This window comes from Oxyura jamaicensis, unplaced genomic scaffold (assembly GCF_011077185.1).
Source record: "Oxyura jamaicensis isolate SHBP4307 breed ruddy duck unplaced genomic scaffold, BPBGC_Ojam_1.0 oxyUn_random_OJ68942, whole genome shotgun sequence".
Classification (NCBI taxonomy): domain Eukaryota; kingdom Metazoa; phylum Chordata; class Aves; order Anseriformes; family Anatidae; genus Oxyura; species Oxyura jamaicensis.
Window position 1 is genome coordinate 1 of NW_023309134.1, and position 10,206 is coordinate 10,206.

At 42.2% G+C, this 10,206-nt stretch overlaps 1 long non-coding RNA gene across 1 annotated transcript; it reads left to right on the forward strand.

Annotated features, from left to right (window-relative positions):
• Window positions 1-8,084: 8,084 nt before the first annotated feature.
• On the forward strand, window positions 8,085-8,948 carry LOC118159231. The gene is made up of 2 exons (XR_004747052.1): window positions 8,085-8,251; window positions 8,874-8,948. It is a non-coding gene; the product is annotated as an uncharacterized LOC118159231 (long non-coding RNA).
• Window positions 8,949-10,206: the final 1,258 nt, after the last annotated feature.

Genomic DNA, 10,206 nt, shown 5'->3' on the forward strand with positions numbered 1-10,206 from the left:
GTCAAGCAGGACCTGCCCTTCATAAACCCATGCTGACTAGGCCTGATCGCCTGCTTGCCCTGCAACTGCTGCATGATGACACCCAAGATAATCTGCTCCATGTGAGCTCAGTGTGAGCTCGTGTGAGCTCAGATTTCCAATGGGACCGCTCAGGGAACTGCAGACGATTGCATTCCCCTGACCGACCCCCACTGAGACCCTAATCACCCAGGAAATTATGAACGGTTATGTAAATACCAAAATCGGGTTAAATTGGGAATTGAGAATCTGATCCAACAAGGTCCAAAAGAAACCCCTATGGAATTTTTGGACCAACTTTGAAATGCAATGGAAAAAAAAATTCTTCGGCTGCAGGATAAACTTGCAACAGTCAGAGCAAGAATGACGGGGACCTGGGGCATCTGCACTAGCTGGTCCACTGGTTGAAATAAAGCTAGGGAACGAGTAGAGAGAGGCTTGAATATTTTCTTGGTTACGGGAGCTTCTTTCTCTGTGCTAATCCAAAACTGACTCTGGAAAAGCGCTGTCTGTAAATGTAATAGGAGCAACTGGCCAACAGGAAAAGGAGTTTTTTTCAATGCGTGAAATTTAAATTGGGAAAAATGATTTGAATTAAAAAATTAGAAAAACAGTCAGGTTTGGTTCACCTGACAGAATATATAGAGGACGGAAAACTCAGATTACTTGGACAGTGTTACCACGGGGGCTCAAGAATAGCCCTACCATATTCGGGAACTGTTTTCTTGAAGCTTTAAAGACCCAACAGGAAAAGAGGACACTGTTGCAATACGCAAATGATAGCTACTGAAGAAGAAAAAGAATGTGCAGAATGCACTATTAGTTTACTACATTTTTTCGGCACTAATACTGTGAACCCAGTCTCTTTCCTTAGTAACAGAGTTTCCAGATCACCCATTCATGACTGCATCAAGACCATGGACACGGTATACTCCAGCTGACCAGACTTAAAAGATGCACCCCTAGAAGATATGGAGGATTGGTATATAGATGGCAGCAGCTTCGTCTGCCAGGGAATTTGCCTCACAGGATATGTGGTAACAAACATCAGGTCAAAAGGTGGAAATCATCACCCTGATAAGATCTTTTGAGCTGGCAAACATTTGGACAGATTTGAAATATGCCTTTGGTGTGGTACATGCACACGGGGCAATTTGGAAAGAGAGGGGACTTTTATCTTCCTCAATTAAACATGCAGAAGAGATACTGAAGTTACTCCATGCGGTATACCTGCCTACTAAAGTTGACGTTAAAGGACATCAAGCAGGGGGTACTGATATTGGAAGGGGAAATAGATTGGCTGATGCAGGAGCCAAAGGGGTGGCAGAACGGGCATATGAGAGTCAAATTTTGGCACTAGTACCAGGAACAGAAAACCAGGTATTAACAAAAGCCTTAGAAAATGAATTAGAATATTCTAGGATGTAAACGGAAAATGTTACCTACAGGTTTAATGTAAATAAATGATGGGAGAATTGTGATATTAAATTGAATGGTAATTGTAGAACATAATAAAGCATGTTGGGGAGCTGAAGTAGTATAACAGTTTTTAAATAGAAAATGGATAGGACCTAATTTGTATACCACTGTTAGACATGTATAAAAGTAAACCATAGACAGGAATCAAGCTCCAAACAGTGGTAAATTATTTTTTTCAAACTCCCAAGAAAAGGGGGGTATCAGTAACTGACACCTTTTCAGGATGGCCAGAAGCATTCCCGACCAGAACAGCCAAGGCTCGGGAGGTAAATAAGATACAAGAAATAATACCACATTTCGGGATCCCCATGATTATATCTTCTGACAGGGGGTGACACTTCATCTCAAGGGTGGTACAACAAACTAGCCGCTGTCTGGGTACAGACTGGCAACTACATACTCCATATCACCCTCAGTCAAGTGATCAAGTAGAAAAAACGAACCACTTAATCAAAAACAACTTGTAAAATTGGGACAAGATGTGAATTTGGCCTGGCCTCAGTCTCTTCCCCTAGCTCTTTTATGCATTCGAACTAAACGGAGAGCGAAGGAATGGTTGAGTCCTTTCAAAATCTTATACGGAAGACCTCATGGAATACAAGGGGGAATATTCATGCAAGCTGGGGATGAAATCATGACCTCCTATATGGTGGTCTTAGGTAAACAGCTCAATGAAATTGGAAAACGTGAGTGGGACTCGGGGTAGAGAACTAGATGGGCCGGTACATGATATACAGCCTGGGGATTATGTGTATGTAAAGTCTCTTGCAGAAAAAACTTTGAAACCACAGTGAGAAGGACCATTCCAAGTGCTCCTTACTTCTTTCACGGCAATCAAGATTAAGGAGCAAAATGCCTGGATTCATCACACCAGAGTGAGAAAGGCTCCCAGGACTCCATGGAAGGTTACTCAGGTGCACCCTGGAAAACTATGTTTTTCATGGTCCTAATGATAGGGGATAGATCCTGACTGAATTATAATGAAACAGGAAACTGAACAGTGGGAACAAAATACTTATGTGAAACTCACCCAAGCGGTGAGCAATAGTTTTAACCTTTCTGACTGTTGGCAACTGCCTAAAGGTAACCTGGAATTTCCTGTATGGGGAATACCCAGTATGAATTGGACACTAACCTTTGCACACCAAAGAAATGGAACATGTCCGTTTGGTAGGGATGATGATCATGGATATTTAGGTGAGAAATTGGAATTACTCCCACATGGGAAAGTTAATGTTTAAATGACAAGTTCCTGTGCGTGGGTACAGGTCCACTTAGTTGGCTAGCCAAGGAACCTGATAATTGTAACACGGCAGAATACGTGGGAATTTTTAATCTTACTGAAATCAAAGAGTCAGGTGCAAGAGTCAGGATGTGCTGATAAAAAGGGGCATGATGGTCGTGGCCTCAGTCCCCTCACACAAATTTGCAAGTTACAAAAGGGGTTTTATTGGTTGTGTGGAGACAGGTATGCCAGAAAAAGCCTCCCCTCAAACTGGAAAGGTCATTGTATTGGAGGCTATCTTAACCCACGAGAAGGTATTTTTACTGAACCGCCCCCAGGAATAATTCGGACTTTATGGAGGCAGACCCATCCTGGGGATTTGGTCGAAAAATTGACTTCCTGGTTGCCAAACCTAACATGGCTGAAGCAGTTGTTTATCACAATAATCATGGTCGTAGTTTTGTCCATGGTTCTTTGCGTGGTGAACCGATGTACCTTATGGTGTTTTAACAGTACAGGAAACTCCTACAGTGAGTAGAAAAAGAACCAACTAAGATGGAAACTGAAGTCTAACAAATACTTTGAAAGAGTGTTAGATAGGGAAACACTGCATTGAACCTAGAAATAGTAAAATAATTTACTAAATTTTTTGAAAAAGGGGGGCTGAAAGAGGGAGTTAGGAGAATCTTAGCGAATAGAGATAGAGCGCTGACAGTATCAAACTAGTGGATGTTGCTTAATGTGTTTGCTAACTATGGTGCATTGTGCAAATTAACTAAAGCAAGAACCCTGGGCCCCTTACCAAGGTTAGTCCCTTGATAAGAATGTGAGCCTATCTTAAGAAACTGGCAGAAACTGGTCCTGCAGATGGACAAGAGCCAAGGAGCAACTGAGTCTGCAAAAAGGCAGGGGGTCAACTAGCGGTGACGAGGAAGAGTCACCAACCTTCATCCCCATGACCCCCGACGACCACTACCAGGAGACACTGTGCAAGCACAGATGGGAGGAGCTTATGGAAATTACTTATTTGAACTAATTTTAATATGAGACAGGGACAGGTTATGAATATGTATAGGTGCATTGTGAAACTTCATGCATATGTAACTCTTTACTGCATATAACCAAGGCGAGTTGCCGTGTTGTGGTGCACATGACTTTGGTGGGACTACCCCCCCGTGCTGCCCAGCGCTGAATAAACATACCTACTTTACAATCTTACTGATTGTGGAGTCCGCTTTCAGCAAGTCAGATAAAGGTGATTCCCTAAGACTTATCAAGTGCTGCACATCAGTATAGTAAAATAATGACAAAAACATTACCAGAAACAGCCATGGTATCACTGATCCATGCAATTGAAAATATCCAGTCCTTATGTCCATCCTAAAAGGAAACAAAAAGTCAGATTGGCTGTGCCATTATACTCTTGAGCAGTCTCTCAAAGCAGACAAGTATTCTTCACTTTGAATTTTAGTACAAGCACAAAAAGGACAGACATATGTTAGAAACATTATACAGGTGAAATTCCAGTATCAGTCTGGAGCAGTTTAAGTATCCAGCAGCAATTTTAACCTTTTTTCAGTTTGATTAAACTAAGTGTATAATTAATATATACTGTGTATATATATATATGTATATATATACACACACGTATATATACATATATGTGTGTATATATATATGCATAATTAATATATATATATATTAATTATATTAATATATCCAAGAGGGTGGTCGCACACTGGAACAGGCTCCCCAGCGAAGTAGTCACTGCACCAAGCCTGTTGGAGTTTAAGAAGCGATTGGAATGTGCACTTAGTCACACGGTCTAAACTTTTGGGTAGACCTGTGTGGTATCAGGAGTTGGACTTGATGATCCTTATGGGTCCCTTCCAAGTCGGGATATTCTATGATTCTATGATTCTATGAACAGTTAGAGAGCAATTAAGTGATGGAAAAACAGGCCTTAAACCAAAGACAAATTGACCTCAAATCTAAGGGCTTGGATTTTCCATTTTGAAAGCAGTGTTTTTTGCAGAATAGCCACACGCTTCCTCAAAGACATGTCCTTACTATAAATGGTAACTAAAACATTATGTTTGCAATTGATAAGCTACAGAATAATTTTTCAAGACTACTACTTTAAGAACCTTTTCTTTGGCATGTAAAGAAACCTGGGGGGATCCCTAAACCTGCAGTTCTGTTTGAAAAGCTGCAGTCACAGCAGCATGCAAGTGAATAGCAAGTCATGTAGATCTTCAGAATCAAGCCTTTTCAGCAGCAGCAGATAGCCAGCTGCAGAACTCTGACCTCTGCTGTTGTCAGTAACATCTACATGAAGGCCTGAGTCAAAAGGAATGAGAAATGAGAGAATGGCTTCTGGGACACCGCTGTATTCCTTTCAGCCTTTTTCTTTTTAAGGCTGGCTATTTTAAAAAACCATGAGGACATTTCAGAAATAGACTCTGGTGCAACTTATATCAAAGCGACATAAGTCACGGGGTTAGAACTGATCCTCAGAGACAAGTTCTGCCTCTGGGATAATGCATACATAAAGCTGCACTGGAGAAGGGGAAAACTTAAATAGCTTGTATCATCTTTTCCTTTTCTCATAGGAGCTTTTTCTCTAAAACTAGCTGGGTGTCTCAGTTTCAGCTTTCATTATCACAATTAGACCAACATTTAGGATGTTGTTGTATTTTCAATGCTTAAAAATAAACTAAGTGGACCTGAATGAGGGCAAGGAAGAGGAAATCTGACTCAGAACTATATCACGTGTTTATGTCTTCACTTGTATTTAAGGTTCTTGTCAAGAAAGGTTCTTGTCTTCATCAGGAATGTTTTAAATGTTTCAGAAATTCTTCACTCTTCACCACAAGACTCCCAAATCTAACCTCACTCTGACCTTAGGCACTTCAAAGTAGTAATTCTTTTAAGTGACAGAATAAACTTTCCCCAAATATTCCCACTTACATCTCCCACACAGACAGGATCAAGTGTAGGCAGGTGATAAATTGCAAGACTGTTGGGGTTGTCTCCACCTGTGGCCATAAGGGTCCTTGAGGGGTTGAGCTCAATGGCGTGAATACCACAGCCCTGTTGGTTCACCATGCCAGGTTCACGGTCTTTCAGAATAGGAATCTTGGTAATTTGACCAGTCTGGACGTCTACCACAAATAACTGGAAGAAACAAACAAACAGCAGATGTAAGTCATTGCTGAACAAAGATCAGAAAAACAATATGGTCAAAGATGCACTCTATTATGAATTACTCTTTCTCCACAAATCCTGCAAGTATGACTGAAAAAAATTATAGATTAATTATTAAAACTAGTAAACTGACTTAATTACAGAGGGGTTTATTTCAATGATCCCATTTGGTTTTGAATACAATGGACGAGAAAGGAAAGAGTTGTCATGGCATGTTTCCCATTTAACCAAACATTCAAATCTGAAGTTTATTGCCCTGTTTGTTACTTTGACAAAACAAAATTGTTTTCCAGTTTCTCTTAACACCAGGGAGAAAGACAGACCCACCTTCAAAGAGTGAGCAACCCCAAGAGTACTTTGCCCAAGTCTCCTGCAGCCCAGATAAGGATACTTATCATGAAGTTTTGGCTTTGACAAACTGATACCTTATAAGTTTGTTTAATTAGAGTTTATTTTCTGGTGTAGTGGGTTTACGTGGCAAGGTTTTGGTACCAGGGGGCCATCGGGGTGGCTTTTGTGAGAAGAACCTAGAAGCTGCCCCATGTTAGATAAGGGCCCCACTGCTGACCAGAGCTGAGACAATAAGCGATGTCTGTGCCTCTGTGAGAGCATATTTAAGGGAAAAAAAGAAAAAGAAAAAGAAAAAAAACCCCTGCTGTTACACAGCAGCTGGGAGAGTGAGAGGAGTGAGAAACAGCCTTGCAGGCGCCAAGGTCAGTGAAGAAGGAGGGGGAGAGGTGCTCCAGGCGCCGGAGCAGAAGTCCCCTGCGGCCTGTGGTGAGGACCATGGTGAAGCAGGCTGTCCCCCTGCAGCCCATGGAGTACCACGGTGGAGCAGGGTTCCACGCTGCAGCCTGTGGAAAGGAGACCACGCAGGAGCAGGTGACCTGGCAGGAGCTGCTGCCCGTGGGGGATCCAGGTTGGAGTAATTTGCTCCTGAGGGATGGACCCCGTGGTACGGACCCATATCTGGAGCAGTTCTTGAAGAGCTGCTGCCTGTGGGAAGCCCACACAGGATCAGTTTGGCAAGGACTGCATCCCATGGGAGGGACCCCATGTGGAGCAGGGGCAGAGAGTGACTGAGAAGAAGTGGTGGAGACAAAGCGCTATAGACTGACCATAGTCCCCATTCCCCCATTCCCCTGCACTGCTCGTGGGGAGGAGGTGGAAGAAGATGGATGGGGGGAAGGCGTTTTTGGTTTCTTTCCTTTGTTTCTTGTTTAGCTTGTTAGTAATAGGCAATAAATCTTACTATCTCCCTACTCTGAGTCTTTTTCCTGTCACGATAATTGTTGAGCAATCTCCCCGTCCTTATCTCAGTCCTTGAGCCCTTTGCATTGTATTTTCTCCTACTTTCCCTTTGAGGAGGGGTGTGGCATAAGACCACATGGACACCAGGGTTCTTTCAGGATCAGTAACTGCTACTACTTTATTGATGACATAACTTCAACACTCTCCTATTGAGGACAGGCTCCCCTCTTATACCATTATACTTCTTATACCTCTACAACAGTAGTTTTCCACTAACTATCCATTGGTCAACAACTTTGCCCAGCAAACACCCAGCAACTTCCATGTCTTAACAACTGCAGAACAAGCAGTACATAGTTTTTGAGAAAAATATCTTCAGTTTCAAAAGTAGGTATCTCACCGCTTCTACCCAGGTACAGTAGTCCAAACAACATCTCATATGGTGAAACTCCTACATCTTTTCTAGAAGCAGTTCGAATTCTGAGAAGTGCTAAAGGTAAACACTTTGTCCAGGGAGGCATAGTCTCTAAAACCAGTTTTGACAGATGTTTCTTTAATGTCTGATTCATTCGCTCCACTTTCCCCGAGGAGGAAGGATGCCATGGAGTATGAAACTCCCATTTTATTCCTAAGGTTCTCATTAATCCTTGTAAAATAGATGAAGTAAAATGACTTCCTTGATTTGAGTCTATATTTCCAACAACTCCATATCTAAGGATTATTTGTTCCAGGATTACCTTTATCACCACACTAGCTGTGGGTGATGGTGAAGGAGAAGCTTCTACCCATCCTGACAAATGGTCAATTAATACTAGCAAGTACTTAAATCTACCTACTCTAGGTAAATCAGTATATGGATGCTTTGGAAAGGTCAAATTCCTTGGCTTCTGTCCCCCTCTAGGTGGGTTACAGATGACCTTTTTATTTACCTTTTGACATATGATACATCCTCTGCATATTTGCTTCACTAAAGTGTATATTCCTACACAGACTTTCTTAGCACAACATCACACATTGCTTGCACCTCCCAATGACTCTCCTGATGTAAAACAGTTAATATTTGCCTCATTGGTGTGAAACATGGGATTAGAAATTAGAGAGTGACTGATTAAGAATAAATATATAGACAACACTCATTGCTTGTGCTGTGCTGGAAAAATACAAAATGTACGTGCAAATACAGCATGAGAAGAATGCACAGCTTTATGATAAAGAGTAAGGAGGAGGACTAAAAGAAGGTCACACTTGCAAGGTGCCTATATAACAGGGGGCCCTCGGACCCTGGGAACCGAGACAAACCAACCTTATGGATTGGACTGAGACCAAGGGCTCAGAGAGCATGCGCAAGAAGATAAGGTGAAAAGTTCAACTCTGATGAAGACACCTTACTTCATCCCAACGACCACCCGGACGACCACCAGAGAATACTACACAAGCGCAGAAGGACTGATAAGATAATTATCATACGAAGTGGGGCTAGGTGGAGCTAGAAAGTGAATATGCATAGGTGTGTTGCGAAACTTAATGCATATGTAATATTTTAGGGGATAAAAGAATGCAAGCGAATTGTTGTGCACGACTTCGGTGGGACTACCCCCCCCAACCCCCCCCACCCCCACGTGCTGCCCAGTGCTGAATAAACATACCTACTTTACAATCTTACTGATTGTGGAGTCAGTTTTTTGAGACTCAGGTGCTTTATTCAGCATTTCTCTCCCATCAGGGAGTATCTATTTTCCTTCAGATTTCGTGGCTCCTGATTCCTTAAGAAAACCCTTTCTCTTAAAAACTTTTAATTCTTACTTAGTTTTTAACAATTCCCTGAATACTCTCTGGATTTATTCTTCATTTTCCCTCAGACATTAGATGACTTAAATACTTGACTTTTCTTTCTACATACTGTAATTTATTTTTCAGTACTCCCAAGCTCTACTTTTCCAGGAAGTTGAATAGCTTGTTAGTAGTTTCCTTCTGTCCTGGTTTCAGTTAGGACAGTTATTTTCCCTCCTAGTAGCTGGTAGGGTGCTATATTTTGGATTAGGATGAGAAGAGTGCTGATAACATGCTGATGTTTTAATTGCTGCAGAGCACTGCTTATACTAAGCCAAGGACTTTTCAGCTTCTCACTCTGTCCTACCAGCGGGCAGGCTGGGGGTGCAGCAAGAGCTGGGAGGGGACAGACCCAGGACAGCTGACCCAAACTGGCCAACGGGGTATTCCATACCATCTGACGTCATGCTAAACAATATATAGGGGTGGCTAGCCGGGGTGGGGGGCCGGCTGGTCGGGGTTGGGCTGGGCATCGGTCAGCGGGTGGTGAGCAATTGCATTGTGCATCACTTGTTTGTACATATTATTATTATTATCATTATTATTTTCTATCTTAATAAACTGTCTTTATCTCAACTCACAGGCTTCGCTTTCCCGTTTCTCTCCCCCATCACAGAGAGGGAGGGGGGAGGGTGAGCGAACGGCTGTGTGGTGTTTAGCTGCCAGCCGGGTTAAACCACAACACCTTCACAACTCATTTGTCCTTTCCTGCATCCACGTATTTGTAATAGTAATACCTCCTCGGGAGGTTGGAATTGCTCCAAAATCTGTTCTAGAACTTGCCCAAATAATTTGGTAACTGAAACAAGCAAGCAATTAGTAAATATAAAAGGATGATTAGCTAGCTAGGCAGTAGGATGAATCATTATCTAGGTACTAAGAATAGAATAGATTAGTTACTCAATATTATCTGCTAGTCAAGGAAGAAGTAGTCTGAGTCTGTAAGATATACTATCAGGAGCCAAGAGGTGAAGAATAGGTGAAAACTAAGTAACAAAATCTTGCCAGACATCCCGTCTCCGGCAGGAAACAGATGGACAACAAGGACACAAATTAGCTCAGACTGATAAGGACATTGCAAACTTGCAAAATCGCTACTTTCTAGATAAAGGGTGAAAAGTAAACTATGAGGAAGACATACGGCCTTCCTCCCAAAGACCACTGCCCACGTCCCGAAGACCCCTGCCCACAATTCT